Source organism: Cavia porcellus, unplaced genomic scaffold, assembly GCF_034190915.1.
Source record: "Cavia porcellus strain 051 isolate PalLab524CR breed Dunkin Hartley unplaced genomic scaffold, mCavPor4.1 scaffold_21, whole genome shotgun sequence".
In the NCBI taxonomy this organism is placed as follows: Eukaryota; Metazoa; Chordata; class Mammalia; order Rodentia; family Caviidae; genus Cavia; species Cavia porcellus.
This window is the reverse complement of record NW_026947504.1, coordinates 18,143,498-18,167,867: the sequence shown is the minus strand read 5'-3', so window position 1 is coordinate 18,167,867 and position 24,370 is coordinate 18,143,498.

The window sequence follows — 24,370 nt, the reverse complement described above, 5'->3', positions numbered from 1 at the left end:
GCATTACACAGCTATCTTTACGACAACCAGAGGACAGAAAGCAAGAGGGAATGAGAGGGACACACTTCAGTATTTTTCTCAAAAATAGACTGAATGAGCTTTTCATAAAGCAATATATAACTGTCAAAATAGGGTGAGCAGTTGGAGAACTAACAGGGCTTTCAAATCTTTGCCAACCTCTGTCTCCTCCACATCTGTCACTGTCATCAGACAACGTAATTCTGAAGCAGAGACTGAGGGCTCGAAAGGTTATTTCTTAATCACTATAGGAAGCATATTTGCCTTTTGAAAAAGTCTCCCAAAATGCTGTCTGAGATACCCTCCTGCAGGGACCTAGGGTCCTGTATCCAGGCTGAGAGTGCTCAAAGTTGACTCCTCATTTTGGCCAAAGGACCTTATGTAAAGCACTAAGACACTCAAATCCTCAGCTTCTCTATGTATGAGCTGAAGGGGAAATAAATAGCATCTCGTAGAAGTATACTGAGATTTAAAATTATCTGAAATTGTCTAACTGCATTTAGAATACCGTCCTATGGCACAAAATAATTGTCTGATAAACACTAGCTGTAACTATCAAGGACAGAAAAAGTAAAAAGAAGTTCAGCTGTCGCCAGGGACGGGAGGGAGAGAGCATCTGCTTCCTTTATGTAATTGCCTTCAGTCCTCCACTGCCACCTACCTCTGTTGGATCTCTTCCGCTCTGATCTCTAAGAACACTCACAGTATCTCGAGTCTCCCTGGATTCAGCATTTAGTTTGGGGAACAATGACCCAGAAAATAAAATTAAAAGCAGCAGCTTCAGAATCAGAAGCATTTCCCAAAGTCTGAAGTTTTACTTTTTGCCAGAGTCATCTTTTTCATATTACTATGACAAAACCTTGCACATAATCTTTTATCAGGACATTTTACAGATGCTTTTTTGTTGTGTTAATATAATACAACATTATAGCATTTTTGTAGGTTGTGTGCTTTGACTGAGCTATTTTTAGGAACTGAAACTTTTGAGTATGCAAATATTTTAAGGATATTTTCATAGACGTGATTAAGAAGTTTTAGCAAAATGAGTGTTTTATAGCTAAAATTTATCCACACAGAACAGAAAAATAAATAATTCATTAAACCAATGGGATACTCCATTTTTAAAAAGTGATTCATATTATCACAGCCCTCTCTGCAACCTTTGATATGCAGATCAATCAATAGAAAAAATATTTCATAATAAAAATTCAGAGTTCTATCTCTAAAAAATTTTGCCACACTACATTAATGCCTGGAGATTTTGGAGAATGTGAACAAAATCAGAAACAAAAGATTTTCTAGGACACTGAGTACCTTATGATAAAATTGTTAACCTAATTTCTCAGAAGTTCATTAACACATAAATATAGATCCATTATTTCTGGTCAGTGTGATCCAAACCATCCAAAACCAGTAGAAAACATCAAAACACAAACATTAATATCAAGACAAAAACAATTGCATTTGAACAACGAAAGAGGCTGTGAACATGTTATACTATTGCTATGTTATACTATTACAAATGTTTCTATCAAAACTTAAGTTTCTGTGTTATATATGCATTCCCCCACTTTCATTAAAGCAACTCTCTCAACCTTTGCCATAAGCCTCAAAGCCTTTCAAATAAAATCAAATGGTGAAACCACATAAAGCTGTAGACATTTCAGATTTGCTGTTTAGCATTTATATAGTGTGTGCCACATGCCAAGCAAGGAGGCCTTGAGTAGCTACTTAATATTTTTAACTTCTCTGATGGTAATGAAGGTCCTCTAGAAAAAATAAATTTCTTTATAAGTAAAGTTTCAACTCCAGGGCACAGGATTTCCAAAAAGTACACATTCTTGTTTTTAAAAATCTGTTCGGGTACAATTTGCCCCTCCCTGTGTATAACAGAGCATGGCTTCAATTCTGCTCCTCTTTCTCCTTGCCAACAAATACTTTATCTCTTTCTGCTTCTGTAGAGCAGGAGAGAATCTGTCAAGGCTTTAGAGAAGGAAATAAATCATTGATTAGAGTCTAAATATATTTAAAGTAAATCTTCTCATTAAGTTATAGAACAGCGTAGATTTTGTTTTGTAACCATGGAGTACTTGAATTTCCTTTAAATAAAATTAGGCAAGTGTCCCTTCACCTTAATGAAAACTCATCAGAGTATGCCCTTCAAAAGTTAGAAAGTTACATGCTGTAACTGAAAAGGAAAACTTAAAGTTGTCCTTCAAAATGATACACATGCTGGGCTCTGTCTACATTCGCAAGAGACTACTGGTTGAAATCCTTTGAAGACAGGGATTGAATCCACTTTGCTCACCACTGCATTTCCAGGCTATATCATAGTGTCATTCCATTCCATGAGTGCCATGAAAACTGTCAAATTTCACAGTTTCAAGTTTTGGGTTAAACTATAATTCCAATATGAAATCTTCAACATCTACAAATTGTGAAAGGAAGAAAAAAAACACAGAAAGACGTGGTCAATAATTTGAAGAAATTTTCCCTCAAGTTTTAAGGACTGCAATGGAAGCAAATTTTTACTAAAGTCAACGTGACTAGTTGTTTTTCCAACACCTATACCGTCATAGTCCATTGTATCACAGGCACCCATAGGATATGTCTCTTCCTCTATTTGATGCATATGCTTCTCGTAAAAGCTCTGCAAACAGAAAAGTCACATTTACAAACAAAACAAATGACTCCAAATAGCCACACACAGAGAGAGAGAGAGAGAGAGAGAGAGGCAGAGAGAATCTTGAAAAAAAGAAAGAAATTTCCAAAGATAGGAGTCATATGTTCCTGATTTCAGAGCATATACAAAGCTACCATAAACAAAGGTTGTGCTATAAAATAAAGATTACTCAGTGGGTAAAAGACAGCCTTTTGAGAAAATGGTTTTGGAGAAACTGAATATCCACATGGAAAATAATCAAATTGGATCTATACACCATACTAACACTTCAAAATGAATTAAAGACCTAAAAATAAAACTTAATACTCTAAAATTCTGAAAGAAAACATAAGGAAACATTATAAAATTGAATTTAACAATGATTTTTTGGCTATGACACCAAAAACACAGACAACAAAACCAAAAAAGAGAGAAGAATATCCAACTTAAAAACTTCCATGCTTCTAATAAAATACTCAAGAGAGCAAAAGAGCTTCACAGAGAATTGGGAAAAATTACCAATAAGATAGCTGATAAAACATTAATATCTAGGATATGTAAAGAACTTTTATACTTTAACAACCAAACAAAAACAATTTTTAAAAATGATCTTGGAAAGAACATTGTCTAAAGAAGTTATGCAAATTGCCAAGAACAATATGAAAAGATATTTGACATCATCAACCATTAGAAAAATGCAAATTAAATATCAGCTCCACTTAGGATAGCTACTCTGAAAAAACAAAAACTAATAAATGTTGGGGAATGTGGAGGAATGGAAAGCTTTGTGTAATAGACAATATAAAAATAGTATGATAGGGTTTTGAAAAATTAAGAACAGAAAGATCACTTGACTCAATAATTTTATTTTTATAATATATATAAAGGGAAATGATCACTAACAGAGCATGACTTCAATTCAAGATCTGGAGGATGTATTTGTGTTCCTCTGTTTATCACAGCATTATTCACAACAGTCAAAAAGCGAAAGCAATCCAAATGCTCATCCATGAACAAAAAGATAAACAAGCTGATTATATATGGTGCATGCCTATAATCCAGCACTCAGGAGGTTGATGGAAGAGGATTGCCTTGAGTTCAAGGCCAGCCTGAACAGCACAGCAAGACTCTGCTCCCAAAAAACAAAAAAAAGTAAAATGTAATGCAGTCATACATTAAGAAGACTTGAAAAGAAAGAAATTCTGTCAATGCTATAATGTGTATGAAGCTTAAAGGAACTATAGTAAATGAAATGAACCAACTAGAAAAGAAAAAGACTCTAATTCCACTTACAAGAAATACTTAAAATAGTCAAATTCACAGAAAGTAAAATAGTGGCTCTCAAGGACTGTGGAGAGACAGGAAAACGGACTTGTTTCATGGAGACACAGTGCTACTTTTCCAGTCCTATCTCTGCTTTGATTCACTGAGCATGGAACTGCACATGATAACAGTATTCAGACTGACAGGATAGGGAGAAAGGAGCTATTGGAAAAGGGAGAGGACAGGTGTGACAAAAGACGCATAGGGAAAATTCAAAGTGACAACAGCACTTAGGATGAGAATTGTCTTTCCCTGGAAAACAAATGAACTTGGAAAAGATCTCCCACTTTTCTGAGTAGTGAAAATTACACAGAGGAGCAGGGGTTGCATGTAAGACACTTTTTTAAACCTGTATTAATAGCCCTGTCATCTGTTGCCAGTGGTAGTCTTGTTATCAGTAATGTGTGCTGTTTTGAAATATGATTTGGATTTATAGTAGTGCTCAAAAAGTGAAAACTACTTCTAAAACGATTTAGGATGTGATTTAAGAATGAAGTTTAGGGGGTTTTTTTTCCTACAAATTCTTAGCAAAAATTTAATCACAAAGCTAACAGGTAATTCTTACAAAATTCTTTGCTGTTACTCTTTGTACAGCTGGTGAACAGTATATCTTTCTAAATACTATGACACCCATAGAAAACTTATAAAAGAATAGTTACTATTGTCAAACACAATGCCAAAGTAGAAAAAAATGAATATAGGACAAGCAATATTAATGATGATTTGTCTTTTAAAAAATAGGAACACATTTGCCATGTATACAAAGCATTACTTTCAAGGCTACAGGCAACATACACTGCCCAGTGGTTCCAAAGTGCATTCCTCAGCACCCAATCCTGCCCCTCCCTCTGTAGGTCTTACAAATGCTGAACTATCCAGCCTGGAGGAGGGAGCTGAGCGGAGCCGCAGGAACCTGCTCCGGCCTTGCCTGGGACCTTCTTTTGGCCTGGAGAGCACCAGCACTACTGCCACCACCTGGAGGAGAGAGCTGCGCTGGTGAGGAGGTTTGAGGCCTACCTAGGCCATAGGGGTGACCTTCTATCAGCCTGGGGAGCTTTGCCACCCAAGGAGGTAGATGGTTACAAAACATCCGATCCCCAGGGGAGTATGACATCCTTGCTGTAGGGAGTTGGGGGCTTGCTGGGCTTGCAGCCACACTAGATTGAGCTTAGTAGGATTTGGGTCTGCCTAGACCATGCCTGGTGGCCTTCTTTCAGTCTGGGGAGCTTTGCTGCCAGAGAGGGGAGCTGTGCAGCTTGAGGAGGCTTTAGGCCTACCTGAAAGGAGCCTGGCAATCTTCTTTTAATCCGGGGGCCTCACTGCCCAAGGAGGGAGCCACACTACCAGAGGAGTCCCAAGAGCCCAACACATAGGAGACAATTTCCATCGTGCCAGGGGAAGCTTTGGAACAACACTTAAAACATGAAAATATAGGAAAATGACAAAATGCAATCTCAAGCATCCAGCCCATCCAAAAAAAATTTGAAGCCTTGTACATAGAAGAAAATACAGGCTATATGCATGAAATACCTGAAATAATAGTAACCAAAATAAAGAAGCAACTCCAGGAAGCTTTAAAGAAATTCAAACTTCAAATAATCTCCCAGGTAAAAGAAGAATGATAAAAGAAATGAAAGAGATGCTGAACATATCTAAAGAAAACACAGTTAAAAAATTGGAGGAACTAAACCCAAAAAGATACAATCCATGGATGAACAATATAAGAAACAAACAGAATACATAAAGCAGATGCAAAGAGATATAAAGGAAATCAAAAATTCCATTGAAAGTTGTAAAACCAACCTCAATGAATGTGAAAATGAAATTTCAGACCTCGAAGACAAGATTGCAGCCAGTGAACAAGAAAGGAATGATCTTTTAAAAATAACAAGAAATTAGAAAATAACAATTCAACAACTGCAAGATGATGCAAAGAAACACAACATAAGGTTGATATGATAAATGAAAAAGAAAGAGACAGCATAAACAATGTCAAGAGAATATTTAGAGAAGTAATACATGAAAATTTCCCAAACATGAGTATGGAAACTGATATCAGGATCAGTGAAGCATATAGAACTCCAAATAGCCATCCAAAATAAAACTACACCCAGACATATAATAATCACCATCCCAGAAATCCAACAAAAGAATAGAATATTAAAAGCTGTCAGAGAGAAAAGACAGATCACTTATAAAGGAAAACCTATCAGAATCACAGCAAACTTCTCAGCACAAACAATAAAGTCAAGAAGAGCATGGAGTGAAGTATTTCAGATCCTAAAGGAAAATGATTTCCAACCTAGACTCATGTACCCTGCAAAACTGTCCTTCAAAATCTATGGAGAAATAAGACACTTCCATGACACAAAACAGCTGAAGAACTTCATGATCAACAAGTCAACCCTGCAAAGAATACTGAAAGACAGTTTAGATACATTTAGAAAAAAAACCACTAAGCAAAGCAGACAATTAAATAGAACAGAAAGATAAAGATGCAACAGTAGAAATATAACATGTCAACAATAAACCAACTTCTACACCAGTTGTAACCATTAATGTAAATGGTCTCAATGCACCAATTAAAAGAAACAGACTGGCAGAATGGATCAAGAAACAAAATCCAACCATATGCCATCTACAAGAAACCCATCTAAAAGGAGTACCCAAAAGGATACTCACAGACTGAAAGTCAAACGATGGAAAAAAATGCTTCATGCAACAGGAACCCCAAAAAAATCAGCGGTAACTATTTTGTTTGCAAACAGTGTGAATGTCAAACCAGTAATGATCAGAAGAGATAAAGAAGGTCATTACATACTGGTTAGGGGAAAACTTCAAGAGGAAGAGATAACTATCTTAAATATATATGCATCAAATTCCAGAGCACCCGTTAAATAAAATAAGTATTAACAAAAATGAAAAACCAAATTAGCAGTAGCACACATATAGCAGGAGATCTTAACACACCATTGACACTAAGGGACAGATCAACTAGACAGAAAATCAGCAAAGAAATAACAGAACTGAATCACACCTGTGAACAAATGGAGTTGATAGACATATACAGAGTGTTCCATCCAACAACAACAAAATACACATTCTTCTCAGCAGTACCTGGAACATTCTCTAAAATAGACCATATATTAAGTCACAAAATATATTTAAATAAAAGCAAAGGAATTTAAATTATCCCTTAGATGTTATCGGATCATAGCACTTTGAAGTTAGAAATTAATGGTAAAAGATACTGCAAAAATCCCACAAACACATGGAAACTGAATAACACACTCTTGAGTAATCAGTGGGTCACAGAGGAAATTAAAGAAGAAATTAAACAATACCTACAAGAAAATGAAAACACAGATACAACTTACCAGAATCTGTGGGATGCAATGAAAGTTGTCCTTGGAGGAAAATTTATTGCACTGAGTTCCCACATCAGGAAAACAGAATGAAACTCACAAACTTAGAAATAATCTTATTGAACTGTCCTTCAGACAAAGAACTTCTGTCTAAAACATATAAAGAATTTTTAAAAATCAGACCCCCAAAATTCAAGGATCCAATCTAAAAATTGGCCTCTGAGATGAATGCACAATTCTCAGATGAAGAAATACAAATGGCAAATAAGTACATGAAAAAATGTTCATCATTACTCATTAGAGAAATGCAAATGAAAACCACTCTCAGATTCCATCTCACTCCTGAAAGAATGGCAAGAATCAAGAAAACTACCACCAACAAATGCTGGAGAGGCCATGGGGAGAAAGGAACTCTCCTGTACCGTTGGTGGGAGTGTAAACTGGTGCAACCATTGTGGAGGTCAGTCTGGAGATTTCTCAGTAAACTGGAATTGGAGGTCCCATTTGTTCCAGCTATTCCAACCACTACTAGGCATATTCTCAGAAGAACCGAAAACATCATACCACAGTGATATATGTGCACCCATGTTTATACAAATACAGTTTATAATAGCCAGATCTTGGAAACAACCTAAGTGTCCACCAACTGTGGAATGGATAAAAAAGTTGTGGTATTTTTATACATTGGAGTACTACTCAGCTATAAAAAATGATCACTTTGAGATATTTATAAATAAATGGGCACAGCTTGAGACCATATTCATAAGCAAAATAAATTGAACTCACATGTGTAAATAACAAATAGTTTTCCTAGTGTAAGAAATGGTAAAAATACATAAAAGTATGTGATATTCATGATTCCCCATTATATGGCTTTGAAGCCTTATAATGTTTTCATTCATTAATTGGAATGGTTTTATTCTGGGTTGTTTGATTTTTTTGTCTGTGATGTATGAACAGATATTTTGAAAAAAATAAGACATTATGATAGCTAGTTATGATTTAATATCATCTCTTGTTTTGAAGCCCCACCAAGCTTTTGTTCTTCTGTCTCCATTGGTTTTATCATGTTGTATCTTATTGGATTTTATTATATGTGATAGTATAAATAAAGTATTTTATAGACAAGGAGATAATATAGTAACTTATGTTTGTTTTCTGTTAGTTGATTCTGATTACCCTGTAATACTTTCATTCTCTTGAATGATTTTACATTGTCTTTTTATGTTTGATACTATAGTATATGAAGATATACTCAAATATTTCAAGGAAAGAGACACTATGGTAACTACTGTTATGTCAGATTGTCTTGTGGTGAAACACTATGTTGCTTAAATTGTTCTGTTCTGACCTGTGTTGTTATGTGTTATGTCCTCTTTTATCTCAATCTCCCCTTTTTAAATTTTTTAATTAAGGTAAAAAATAAATTTAAATAATAGCAGGATATATTATAGTAAGTTTTTGATTTCCTATTAACTTGATTTGAAGCCTTGTATTGCTCTCACCATCTTGTTTTGACTGATTTTACACTATTTTGTTTTGTTTGATATCAAGTATCAAGTTTGAGGATATAGGCAACTACTTTGAAGACAATAAGATTCACTATGATGCCCATTCTGGTTTGACTATTATCTTCTTTTGAAGTCCTGTTGTGAGAGTTGACCCCCCTGCTATAACCCCCTCCCCGAGTTATAAAAAGCAGCAAAGAATGTTTCACTCCCTAACTCCCCAGAGCGGGGAATGAAAGGGTTAACTCCCTAACTCCCCAGAGCGGGGAATGAAAGGGTTAACTCCCTAACTCCCCAGAGCTATCAGAGCAGAGCAGAAAGAAATGCCTAACTCCCCAGAGCTATCAGAGCAGGAAAAAAAAAAAAAAAGAAAGAACGCACCTGCAAGGTTGTTCTGTCTCAACGAGATAAGTAAGACAAGTAACTGTTCTGTTCTGGACACATAGTGACTGGGCTAGGACCCCCAGTCTCCATGGTTACTCAACCCCAAACCCCTCCAATCAATTTCTGCCAAATCCTATGCTGCTCAAAATTAACCAATGCAATCTGCTTCTGTAAACTCGCTTGCCTCCCGTTTGCGCCTTTAAAAACCCTGCACAATTCCCCCTCGGGGCCCTCCGCACTTGTTTGCCTGGGGGACCCCATGCGCATGGAAATAAACTTTTTTCCCTCACCAAGAGTTGAGTCCTTGGGGTCTCTTTCCCTGCGGCGTCGGCCCTAACATCTTGGAGGCCCCAGCGAGATAGCACGTCTCACGGGAGGTGACCTCAACGGCTCTGCGGTGGGTGAGTACGACCGGTCGCTTCTTATTTTTACTCTGAGGATCAATCTACCAGTATTTTACGCCCCGAGCCAACCGGGCAATTTTTGTTACCTGTTTTTGTTATCTGTTCTCTGTTCTCTGGTGACCGGGGGACGCCCCACATGGTTTTCCGTGACTCACCGTCTGCGATAGGATTTTCCTATCGGTCTGGGGAATTTCATTCCCAATCTGTGGTCCTTCTGGGCCAATCTGGGGAATTTCATTCCCAATCTGTGGTCCTTCTGGGCCAATCTGGGGAATTTCATTCCCAATCTGTGGTCCATCTGGGCCAATCTGGGGAATTTCATTCCCAATCTGTGGTCCTTCTGGGCCAATCTGGGGAATTTCATTCCCAATCTGTGGTCCGTCTGGGCCAATCTGGGGAATTTCATTCCCAATCTGTGGCCCATCCGGGCCAATCTGGAGGCACCCCCTAAGGTGACTCATTTGGTGTGAAACTAATGCGTGAGAGTGAGGTGGCCGGCCTGTTTGTCCTGTGTGTTGTGACTGTTGTGAACGGTTATTTGTTGTGTCGCGCGTACGCTAACCACTCTTTGTCTTCAGAACACCATGGGACAAAGGACATCGTCCCCATTGTCCCTCACCCTCGACCATTGGTCAGAGGTTCGAGAGAGGGCTCACAATCTCTCCTTACAGGTTAAAAAAGTAAATGACAGACTTTCTGCTCGTCTGAGTGGCCCACATTCTCCGTGGGTTGGCCACCAGAGGGGACTTTCCACCTTCCCCTCATCTTAGCAGTTAAAAACATCATCTTCTGCCCTGGACGAGAGGGCCACCCCGACCGGATCGCCTACATCTTGGTATGACAGGACCTCAGGGAGGAGCCCCCACCGTGGGTAAAACCCTTCCTTCCTCCGCCCTCTCCTTGATTGCCTGTTTAAACTTGTTACTAACTTAGGGGCTTGTTGCCCATTTCTGTTGTAGGATCCATATGGCTTATGAGATTAAAGGTTCATGATAAGAAAAATTATTTCCTTTAGCTGACCAAACTATGCAAAAAGCTCCCTTTGTTTGTGCCTTTAATGTTGTGGCGCCTTGTTTAATATGTAAGACTTCAATTGATTGCTTGCAACCTCAGCATGCCTTTTAAAAGGAGTATTTTTTTCTCTCTGGTAAAAATATAAACATGTGCACATATATATATATCTATGGTTGTTAAGAGTCATGTCAACTTTGCCAAGTAAAAACCAGGCAGTACTATATTTGAGCCAGTTAAAAGGTTACAGTTTTGTTTTTAAAATACAGCATTTTTATGTGGTAAAAAGACATAAAATAAGTATGTTTTGGACTACTAAAAGGTGATTTCAAGGGTTTTGTTGAGAGTTTTGATGTTGTCTGAGAAGTGAGAAAAAAGGTAATTGACTGGTAATAGTAAAAAGAGGGACAAAAAAAGTGGTCTTCAAGTAAAGGTGTCTGGCTATGCCAGAATGTGGAAAAAGATCAAAGCTTAGTTTGAGAGGTATTATTGTAAGTTGTAAAAGGCTCAAGAGGATGTGAATTTTATTTGTCTTGGTTTATAGTACTACAAATAACAGGTTTGACAAAAAGTAAATGTGTTCAGAATTTGACAGTATTAGATCAGTTTTGGTAAAAGTATACATAAGATTGTACTTTGCTGCAAAATGTTTTCATTAAAATGAGATTATAGGTGATACTAGAAATAAGATACAAATTCTTACATGTGCTATAAACATCTGGGAGATTATACAGCACAATTTTGTTACCTGTAAAAAAGCCCTTTTTGTTAAGAATATAATTTTAATAAAATGATGGCCTGTCACGTGACACCCTTGGACAAGAAACAGTGTGCCATCCAGATGAAGCCGGCTCTCTGATCCGGAATGCCAAAACCATGTTCTCCTTTTGTGCCACCCTGACTGGACATCCAGAGGTAAGGAGGTTTCCCAGTATCGCCAGTTGTTCTCTTTGTAACTCAGTCAGCCCCACATGTTAGACAAAAATTACAAAGGTTTGAGAGGTTTAAAAAAATGCCCCTCAGCCAGTTAATAGAGATAGCACAAAAAGGTCTTTAAAAACTAAAAAATTTACAAAAAGATAGCCAAGATGTTAAAATTGCTGTATGAGAGAAAACTTTTATAAAACAGACGAGACTTTCTGGAGGCAGTTGGATACTGTAGGCTAAATTTTACTGAAAAGCTTGCCTCTATATGACTCCCATAAGGGAGAAACTCAAAATTCACTAAACTGGACTGATAAATGTGAACAGGCCTTCCAGCAGCTCAAGCGGGCCTTGACAGAGGCCCCAGCCCCGGGACTCCCTGACGTTACCAAGCCTTTCATCTTGTTCATAGATAAACTCAGGGACATTGCCAAAAGAGTCCTCACTCAGGACGTTGGCCCTTGAAAGAGGCCTATAGCCTACCTCTCCAAAAGACTTGATTCAGTAACAGGAGTATGGCCCCCCTGCCTAAAAATACTAGCTACTGTGACAATGCTACTTAAGGAGACAAAGAAACTCGCTTTAGGCAAGTGATTTCTGTGGTAACCTCTCACAGTTTAGAGACTCTTATCAAAACCCCTCCTAAAAAAGGCTCTCAAATGCCAAAATTCTACTGTCAAGCCCTGCTTCTAGACCCAGAGTCAATGATATTCAAGACTTCTTCAGCTTTAAACCCAGCCACCCTTATGCCTGATGATGACCTGGAGGAACAAAGGACACCTCTCTCCATGATTGCGCTGACATCCTCGAACTGCAACAGAACCTACAGGCTGATCTTACTGACCAGCTTTTGGGAAATGCCGACAACTGTTCGATGAAAACAGCTTCATCCAAAACGACAAACGAGTGGCCGGGGCAGCAGTGACCACCGAAAAGGAGGTACTCTGGGTTAAGCGGGTAGAGCCTGGCACTTCTGCCCAAAAGGCGAAGCTTGTTGCTTTGACTAAGAGGCTAAAACTAGCCACAAAAAAGAGGGTAAAACATTTTTCTTACTGTAGATATGCCTTTGCTACTGTACATATACGTGGAGCCGTCTATCAAGAGTGAGGTTTCTTAACCTCAGTTGGGACTAAGATTAAAAATGCTCCACAGATTCTAGACTTGCTGACAGCTGTCTGACTGCCTCAATGGGTTGCTATTCATTACAAGGCTCACCAGACAAGAGATGACACTGTCACCTTAGGAAACAGTTTGGCAGATCAAGCCACTTAAAAAATAACAACCACATCAGAGGGGTCAACCAAGAAAATAACTGCTCTAATACTAGTCCTCTGACCTTGTCAGAACCAGTCTACATAAAGAAAGACCTACAGTTGGCATCTCAACTTGAAATAAAGTCTCCCACCCCAAGGGGCTAATACCAGTTACCTGATATACAAGTATGGTTACTGGAGACACTAGGGCAGGAGCTGTTATACCGGGCTCGCCAGACTACTCGTTTAAAAAAAAAACTAAACTTGTGGATTTGTCCAGAACTCAGTATTTTATTCCAAAACTCTACAAACTGACCACCTCTTCGAGCTCCAGATGCCCACAGTGCTTGTTAGTCAACTCAGCCAAGAGCTCTGCGTTGGAGACCACCCGACATCAAGAAATTGTTCCAGGAGAACATTAAAAAATAGACTTCATGGACATGGTAAAACTTAATTTACAGGGACACTGCTATCTCTTGGTATTAATAAACATTTTTACTGGCTGGGTAGAGGCTTTCCCTACTAAGTCTGAGTCAGCCTTAGTGGTAGTTAAAAGGCTATCACATGAGATCATACCTTAATTTGGCCTCCCACTATCAATGGGGTCTGATAATGGCCTGGCTTTCATAGCCCGAGTCACCCAAAAGTTAGCCCAGACATTAAAGATTAATTAAAACTCCACTGTGCCTATCAGCCACAAAGCTCAGGGCAAATAAAACATATAAACCAAAGTCTCAAGGACATTTTAGCTAAGCTGTTTTCAAAAACTGGCGATAATTAGATGAGCCTTCTTCCCTTTGCACTGTTAAGAGCTAGATATACCCCATATGTTTCTAAAATTTCCCCCTTTAAAGCCATGTTTGGGAGGCCCCCGCCATTGGTTCCAAGATTGTCAGAAGACAAATTAGCTAAAATTACTAATCGAGATCTTAAGTCCCTACAGACACTCCAACCTGTGTTGGCCTGGATCCACCAGCTGTTTAGACAAAAACACTTAGACCTGCCTTCAGAGACCAAGGCCTCAGGGACTCCAGTCTTGGTTCGATGTCACCACCATGACTCCCTCAAATCCTGCTGGGAAGGACCTTTCACCGTGGTGCTCAGTACTCCCACTGCCATCAAGGTAACAGGAAAAACTGCACGGATTCACTACACTCATGTAAAGCCACTGAAAACAGCGGACAACGAGGGACATACTCAGTGGACTACACAACAGACTGGTAACCCTTAAAGTTAAAAATTGACTAAAACATAGTTAGATTATGCTGGTTATAAACTGTTTTAGCTTGCTTGTTTTGATTTTAATATCATTGATGCCGACCTTACACGGCGGCTTTGGTCCCCCTGTAAGCAAAAAAAAAAACCAATTGTTAAAGATCTTTTGTTTTTAAAAGAAGGGGGTCTCTGCGCCGCACTTAAAAAAAAATGTTGTTTTTACACTGATCATACTGGGATTGTAAAAGATACAATAAAAAAGTTGAGAAAAAAAAATCAGATCTCAAGAGCCCCCTTCAAGTAAAGCCAAAATGTTCTCTTTCCGGGAATCAATCCTGCCCTATATTCTCCCTTTATTGGGACCCCTGGCCGGATTCATTATAGTCATAACTATAGCCCCTTGCCTCATTAACCGAGTAACCCGGTTTGTGAGGGCCCAGATTTCTCAAGTAAAAGTTATGGTGCTACGTCAACAATATGATCCCTTACCCATACAGGACCTTTAAGATTAAAAGTCATCGAAAAAGAAAAGGGGGGAATGTGAGAGTTGACCCCCCTGCTATAACCCCCTCCCCGAGTTATAAAAAGCAGCAAAGAATGTTTCACTCCCTAACTCCCCAGAGCGGGGAATGAAAGGGTTAACTCCCTAACTCCCCAGAGCGGAGAATGAAAGGGTTAACTCCCTAACTCCCCAGAGCTATCAGAGCAGAGCAGAAAGAAATGCCTAACTCCCCAGAGCTATCAGAGCAGAAAAAAAAAAAAAGAAAGAATGCACCTGCAAGGTTGTTCTGTCTCAACGAGATAAGTAAGACAAGTAACTGTTCTGTTCTGGACACATAGTGACTGGGCTAGGACCCCCAGTCTCCATGGTTACTCAACCCCAAACCCCTCCAATCAATTTCTGCCAAATCCTATGCTGCTCAAAATTAACCAATGCAATCTGCTTCTGTAAACTCGCTTGCCTCCCGTTTGCGCCCTTAAAAACCCTGCACAATTCCCCCTCGGGGCCCTCCGCACTTGTTTGCCTGGGGGACCCCATGCGCATGGAAATAAACTTTTTTCCCTCACCAAGAGTTGAGTCCTTGGGGTCTCTTTCCCTGCGGCGTTGGCCCTAACACTGTAAGGTCTCCAATGTTTCAGTTTTATTGGTTTTGTTCTGTACTGTTTTGTTCAATTTTATTATACCTGATGATATAGGCAACTCTTTTTAAGATAGCAAGAGGCATTATGGTAACCATTGTTGATCACCTGGTATTCTGTTTTTACATCATGTACTATGTCCATCCTTTTGTTCTGACTGACTCCATTTTGTTTTGTCACATTTGGTTTTATTCTCTTCCAGAAAAGCTGATAAGAACTGTGAGAGTAATAAAACCCAAAATGTGTAACTGTTATTGTAAAAAAGAGAGGAAAAGAAAGTGTTCTAAAGGATATAACTGCATGTATATTTAAGTGTGTAAGATAGATAACCATATTACTAAGTTTTTGTTGGATCATTGAACAGAAGTTTGCAGTCTCACTGTTTGAATGTCCACTTTGTATGCTTTAATCCTGTAACTTGAACAACTATTTCTAAGATGACAATATGTAATCTATTAACTAGTGATTTCTTACTGTTTATTTTTTCTTTTTTGAAATTCTGTACTACTTTTACCCTTTTACTGTTTTGTTCTTTTTTTCTCTTGAAATAAAAAAATTAAAAAAAAAAAAAAAAACAAATGCCGAACTAGCTGGCATGGTGGCACATACCTGCAATCCCAGCATTCAGGAAGCTAAGGCATCAGAATCACTGCAAGTTCAAAACCAGCCTGGGCTACAAAGTGAGTTTAATGCCAGCCTGAACTGCATAGTGAGACCCTGTTTCTAAACAAAACAAAACAAAAAAAGAGAAATAATTTCAACGTGACTTATTCAAGGATATACTCTTTTAAGCAAACTATGTTGTGTTCTTATCCTTTAAACAGGTACATATATCACAGTGCATCAAAATTGTTGTGTGATTCAGAAGGCTTACAAAAAAACAGTATAGTATTTAGCATTTGTTTTCAACAAAGGTCTAAAGTTTAAACCACTACTATCATCCATCTATTCTGGCTAGTTAAAAAGACATGCATGCCATGCCTAGGATCCAAATTTCTCAAGAAAATTTGAGAACAAGTTTTAATGGTGTCTAACAATCTTTGGATAAGGAAAGTGACACTAAAATCTTCTCTTCTAATGTGAGTGATATATTCATACACCATTTATTGGACCATGAATGCAATTGCTTTTCCAATCTTTCTGCTGTTAAATAAGATAGTTAAAAATCCTTAAAGAACTGCTATCAGGAAAAGCAGTTATTATTCACTCCTCAACTAAACTGTGCATTCATAGAGACTGAGTAACTATTTTTTTTTCATTTTATTTTAAAGAGGACAAAATAGAATAAAATCAATCACCACAAACCAGTATAAAAGATACAGGACTTCAAAATACTATAATATCAACAATAGTTACCATAAGGCCTTTTGTTGTCCTCAAAATAGCTATAGATAACTTTGGACATAGTGAAAATCAAACAGAACAGAACAGAATAGAAACAATAAAAACAAAACGGAATGCAATAAAGGACTTCAAAACAAGCCAGTAGTAAATCCAAAATGGCTACCATAATATATCTTGCTATCTTTGAAATAGTTGCTCCTGCCATCAGATTTAACACAATAAAATAAAATAAAGAGAATAAAACCCAACCCAACAAAACATTGGAAATTATATAGGACTTCCAAAACAAGACCATAGGGAATCAACAATGGCTGCAACCCTCAGAAGGAGATCTCCCCTAGATGTCACACCATGTACCACTGTCCTCTGAACCTATGATTAGGCCACTGGCCCTAGACCTGCAAGGTCAGTGAAACACCAAAGCACCATAGGCATCCAACTGCATTTCACCTCAGTAGCTACCATCACGGCCTGAGTTTCTCCAGATGAACAGGTTGCTTACGGACATGGGGCATTTTGGGGGTAGAGGGTTGGTGCTTCTTGTTGACCAGACTGGGTAACTATTATAGGAACATTCTCTTTGGAACTTACCAAGTCAAGTTTGAGTATTTTGTATAAAGTTGTTCATTGCCCAGACTTTTCTCCTAACGTTCTGCTTTTTGATGTCTTTCAGTTCTACAGATCGCTACATCAAGAAAGCTACAAAGAGATGAAAACTTAATTCTCTCTTTCTAACTGTACTACTAATGATGGATCATAGTTTTCTCTTGTGAAATTATCATCTTTCTTTGGTTCAAGCCTTCCTTTTAAGACAACCCTATTTTACACAATTTTTTTTGCTATATCAAATCATAATTAGTCAAAAGGAACTTTGAATAATATTGATTTTACTATATATTTCTATGACCATATCCACCCTAAGACCCCTGAGATTATAAAGATCTTGAAGTCTGTTATGGATTAAAAATTGATGGTCAACTTAACACCATCTGAATTAAATCAGCATGGGGCTTGAGCGTAGACATTTCACCTGAGGAAAGTTGCCAGCCTAAATAGAGATGTGGAGAAGGAAAAGCGAGACATTGAGGCATTGGGGCGTTGTAGGTTCTCCTACAAGTTACTGGTTGAGCCATCGGTTCTCTTGGAGAAGCCTGGTCCTCACATGGAGCACTACTTCCTGGCTCCGGAGAGCAAGATGTGTGCCGCTTAATCCCCAGGACAAATCCGTCATGCTGGCTTCCTGGCATTTACTCAATTGTGCTTTTCATCGGAGGAGCTCAGGGCCTCCACGTCGCTAAAGATGGTTGTGGTGTTTTCGGAGCAGCCCTGGTGTTTGTTTTGAGTGTGACTTCTCAGCTGCAGCATAGAACCCTCCTACCTATCAGTACAGCTCCTTCACCCCAATGGCATAGACTTTCTGGCTTCCACCACTGACCTTTGGATCTTCCCAGCATGAATCCATAAAAGAGACTGGCATAAGTCTTTTTCTGGGCTCTAGACCTCCAGTGGTACATGTGGGAGGCATTTTCCTGGGCTCTGGGTCTTCATCTGGACTTATGCAGGATGTTGCTGTGGGGTTTAGGCCCTTGGTTGAATATTCTATGTCTTTGGTGTTGTGGTGAGATTTCCTACAGTCTCTTGTGTTAACTCTGGGTGACCATCATAAAATAATATTATAAATTCCATGTCCTGATTTTAATTGTTCTCTGCACAACCCCTGACTACAACAGAGTCCTGCCTTCTTTGCCATGAGATGGTCCACAAAGTTGATACCTTTCTTGGACAGCAGCATCTCCAGATGGTCACTGCAAAGTTGTTTTCACAGTATTTTTCTCCTCTGATATAATCTGTGTAGTTTGATTTATATCTATTCTGTCTCAACTACTTTCTGCCAGAACTGTAGGACCCTTATTTTTGCCTCACCTGCACACATTTTCCAATCTTCTCTAATTAGAGAGTATTACTAGTAAGAAATTAAGCAGGAACTATTCAGTGCCAGAATGTTACAAAACTTGATTCATTCAGTTATCCCCAGCTTCTATCTATATATCACTATCGTATTTCCCCTTAGAAGTGAGTTTGTCCAACCTGGAGCACACAGAATTGCTACCCAGGGTCATAAAATCCACTAGCTATGTCTGTCTTCTTGGAGGTTTCTTTATCCCTGGTAGAAACAGAATTCCTGAAAAATGAAATGGCTGCAATAAAATTCAGTGGATGAGTTCAACAAAGAAAGGAGGGGACAGGGAAAATCAGTAAAGTAGAAGACAACACAACACATTACTCAGTTTGAACCACAGATGGAAAATAGGCTGGAAAAAATTCAAGGGTTGGTGAGACAACAACAAAAGATCTGCCTTCCTAACCCTCAGGATCATACAAGGAAAAGGGAAGAGAGGTGGGCTGGAAAGAGCTCAGAGAAGTCATGCCTGAAAATTCCTCAAGTTTGATTAAAAATAAACCTATAAATTCAAAAGATAAGTGAACTTCAAGCAGGATAAACCTACATACATCATTACCAAGGCTTATTCATCAAACTTTTGAGATATTAAGACAAAAATATTTTAAAAAGAAGAAAATAAGAAATTATTTTAGTTAACTTCTTGTTGCTGTGACAAACTACCTGACCCAAGCTAACAGAGAAGAAATAAATTTATTTTGGATCATGGTTTCAGAGGTTCCAGGCGGTGGTCTCTCAGCACTATTTTTTAAGGGCCTTCATGCCACACTGAGGAACCCAGGGTGGAGCAAACGTGTTCACCTCAGGGCACCTGGGAAGCAAAGAGAGCAGGCAGCAGGGTTTTCCTTTCTAGGACGCACCCCAGTGATGATATTTAACTAACTTCCCTCTGCTAGGGCGGCCCCCTCACAGCTCTGCCCCTTCCTGCAGTGCCACCCACAGGCTGGGGACCCCAACCCCTTAGTATATGGCCTTTCAGGACACATACAGTCCAAACCACAATGACATTTTTCCTACAAAGTGCATTTGTCATCAGAAACCAGATGATAAAAGAAAACTGCTGTCATCCAAAAATACCACATCCATTTAAAATGTATTTCAAGAATTAAGGCAAAATCAAGACATTCTCAGATGAATTAAAATAAAAGAGCTTGTTACTGGCAAAACTATTCTAAAACAGTGACTAAAGAAACCTCTGTGAATGAGAAATGACAAAAGGAATTGTTCAATTTCAGGAAAGAAGAAATAACAAGGTAAGCAAGTATGTGAGTACAATCAACTTTCTTCTCTTGCATCTAAATAAAAGTTTTTAAAACTGATGTAATTCTAAGTATATGTAGAAGCCTTATTTAATACAAATTTAATACAGTGAAAACATATTATAAATAAGAGAAGTTAAATTTCTGTACTTTGGTTCAACTAATAAAATTTTGAAACCAGTGATGTTCACTGGTTCATAGGATTAGGACACAACTGTCTTTAAAGCAGCATCATACCACTGACCATTTAACAACACTGACAAAATACAGGAATATATCTAACAAAAATGTACACCATCTTATAAAATACATTCTTTAAAAATCATAAAAAAGACAAATAAGTATAGTTATGCTATGTTCAGGAATGGGAAACAATATTGCAAAGATGTTACAGTTCTTCAAATAATCTATTTTTCATGAAATTTAACAAGTGGTCTTACAATCCATCTGGGGAATAAAAAACAAAGGGCACCCACCCAAGGTAGTTTTGAAAAGCAATAAAGTCATAGAATTTGTCTTATTATATAAAAATACTTATTTTAAATTATATTAATCATAATATCATGGTATAAATACAATTATAGGCAACCAAAATGGAAGGTCCAGGAAAGATCTGCTGTATGTAACCTTGAAATAAAACATACATAAGTGACATATTCTGGTAAAAATCAGTGGGGAAAGGAAGAATGATTCAATACTACATTTATTAAAATTTTAACAGATCTCTAACACATATACACAAAAAGTATAATATCTAGTAGCTTAAAAACCAAATGTTTAATAAACATGTATTATCTCTAAATGACTGTCTTTAAAGATATCTAAGAACAGATAATATTCTCATCAAAGATAGTAGAAATTAGGAAGTAGGTGGGTACTCAAAGTAACTGAGGTAAAAAAACAATTTAAAATAGCTTTCTGAAGTTACAGAAATGCTTTCTTTATTTTAATTTGAGCTGTGATTGCACAGACATATACAATTTCAAAAACCATTGAATTGTACACACAATATATACTCATTTGATACACAAAAATTATAATTTCAAAATCTCAAAATCATTAGACTCAAATAATCCCAACACTGAGGAGGCTAAGGCAGAGGAATGTGAGTTCAAGTCTAGTCTGGGCTAGGTGTGCTTTTTTCTGAAAAAATCAAAGAAAAAATTTGCAAGTATAGAAAGAAGAAAATCTATTTTGAATTTTCCTAGTGCTAACAAAAAAGAGAGTGTGTGTGTGTGTGTGTGTGTGTGTATGTGTGCACACACACACACGAAATTTTTGGAAGCTAACATAAAATTCATTATTGTCTAGTGCTGGTTTTTAAAAAAGACAGCGACACATTAAGGCTGGGAGACCTTTCACTATATTCTCTGTTTTGTTTAAATGTTTTACTCTGCATAAGATGATAGATGCCATCAACCTGAAGCCATTTTTCATAGCAATATATGGTAATTCCACTATTTAAAAAAGAAAGTTGAGTTTTCTAAATATGCTTCTTTTAAATTTATTACAACTGCGGTTGGCAGTAAATAATCTAGAGGCACTCATCAGTGAAATCAAAGAGTTTGTGAAACCATATTAAACAATTTTTACATGCTCTCTGCCCAAAAGCTAGTAAAAGATGAAAAGTAAGTTACAAACAGCATTCAAGGAAGTTACGGACTACGCTTTAGATTTACATTCTCAGGAAAGTTAGGAAACAAAAGCTGTCACTCATGTAAATAAAATCAATGAATATTATTTCTTTTATGTTCATTTTACTAAGTCACTCCAGCCTGAAAAAAAGAAATTATTTCCTGGAGTTTGTAGTTCTAGGGACTCTGAAAACAAATTTATTTTATTAATGCCAGTCAAGTAGCTTTAGACCATATGCCAGTAAGAAAAACAATTATAATGAAACTCCAAACTTTGGATATTATTTATTACCTCCAATTATGCGACCAAAACACATAGGAAATATATGAAATGGAAAATATAAGATTGCAGGAAGTCAAAAGTCTTTTAGACATAGACAAGAAAATATTTACATTTCTTAGAAAGTGAAATAATACAAAATCCAATCCAAAGATACCACCACCTGGTTGGGGGAGGGGTGCATAGTCCCAGAATTAGAGACAAGAATTGTTTGCTTATAATTTGAATTCAGTGTACAGAGCTGTGAGATCACCCCACATGGGACTCAGTGATTTTGTCCCTGGGTCTGTAAAGCTGGCTTAGAAGAATTCAAGCAAGTCTGCACTGAAATCTCTGGTTGTCATATAAATTCCAATGGCAAGCTATTCCCAATGACTTGAGGAGAAATCATTGTTGCCTTACAATGAGCATCTTTTGGGGAATATCAAAATTAAGAATAAAAATGCTTAAGATAATCATATTGGTGTTCTCCACGACTTCTCATGTTTCTGCACAATCTGTTTGCGTAAGTCAATGCTGCATTATCTTTCCAAAAATGTTTATAAAATTAGCAGACTATTGGTATGACTAACAGAGATAGTATCTGCCTCCAAAGCAAAAGACGGGAAAATTCACTGATGATTATGAAAAACTTTCACTCCTTGTGCACAAGGTCCCTGTCCCTCTGCACTGTCACCCACTGGTGTAGGTAACACTTGACCTCCTGTGCATCATGCTACTGTGGGAGTCATGAAATAAGTAGCAAAATGAAGAGATTCTTGGTCCCAATTAAAATTTATCTAAATACTCTGTAAACAAATCATGCTAAATAAGTAGCTGTGAATTAACAATATTTATAAATTTTTATCCTAAGGAGCCCACATAAGCTGACAACCTTGAAAAATAACATTATAAATTGTATCCCTAGAACAGGATTAATACACACACAACCTACAAAATTAAGATCCTGAATCCAATTTACTTATGTCTTAATACACGTGATTCCTAGAAATCCCTAAGCTCCTACATATGTTATCACCAATCAAATAAATTTCAGTGGCAGTATGGCTGACAACTCAGGAAACACACTAACTTTATCTTTTAGTATCTCTTAATCTTAGGAAAACAAAATCTGTTGAAGTTTTTCCTAATTAGTGAGGTATGGGGTGTTTTTTGAAATAACACTGAAATTAAGGCTTTATTCCCTATCAAAGGATCTGTGGTTAGCAAATGGGTGAAAGTAGAAAGCAGCTTCAAGAAAGTTCAGTAGTACAGATGTTTGAAGCTTATTCGGATGATGGAGGGTGTGCAGCGAAGCAACAGGAGGTGTCTGAATTCTAATATGCCGAATTAATCTCTGTAGGTACTATGATTGCCTCCAGCAAATGTGGGGACCACTAAAACTTACTGCTGCCTTACCTGTAACCTTCTTTGCATGTCATATTTCTACAAATTTTCTTAAATTACTTGCCCAGCAATTATACTTTGTCTTAATTCGCTATCTCTCTAAAGAAAGTAAACTGTTTATACTCACATCAACACCTCTGGCCATGAAGTTTTGGGGAATTTTCTTTCTTCTAACAATTTTTTGACACCACATAAGTGTCCTACAATTCAGTTCAATTCTGACACTATTTACCTGCAATAGTAGCAGATCTCACGGTCCCAAAAGACTGATCCAACTTTGAACACTGATTTCAAGTTCAGGCTGTTATCTGTGCTGCTAACTAACCTTCTGTAAATTCAGAGGTCCCTGTGATTCCCTTCCCTTCTTGGATTTGATAATTTTCTAGAATGGATCATAGAACTTGAAAAACTTTTTATTTACCATATTGTGTTATTACAAGACAATATAATGCTATTCTCCAGACGGGAGATTTGCAGAGGGCAAGGTACACAGCTCCCATATCCTCTCCGGGAGCACCAACTTCACAGCATCTCTTTGTGCTCATCAACCCAATTCAATTTCATAACTTATGGATTTTTGGGAGATTAGAATAATAAAGGAGTGATTGATTAAATAAATCACTGACCATTGGTGCTTAGCTCTCTTCCAATCTCCTTATCCCAGAAAATAGGGGAAGTTCTAACCTTCTAATTACATGGCTGTTATCTTGGCAACCAGCCCCTACCTCAATGCTATCCAGGAGTTCCCAACTATCAATGATCTTATTAGCAAGCAAAATGATGCAAATACTCAGATATTCCAAAGGTTTTGGGGTTTGTATTAGGAAGCAAGCTCACAGACCAATTTATTTCTTATCATGTGACTCTATCGCTTTAAAACTCCTTTTGGCCCAAGACCTCCAGAAGTTATTTTCTATAGTGTAAGATCTTTCATATTATCAATTACCAAGTAGTATTCACACTTTTATGCCTAAAGAAAAGACCTAAAAACAAGAAAATCAGTCACTCGAATATCTATACAGGAGAGACAATACTGCATTTATTAATGACAGACTAATGGTCATGAAAATTTTATCTACATCCTTTCATAATGCCAGATAATTCTTACCTTCAGCCTCTAATTAGCTAATGTCTTATTTTAAGATTTCACTTTTAAGAGCTGAGAAAACATTTCTTACAAGAACTTTTTTCCCTGAAAATTACATAATGTCTGCAGTCAAGAGGCAAAATCAAACTTCACTGAATTACTGTGTCATGAAATGACAGGGGCAAATCACTGGTGACATTTATGACCACAAAC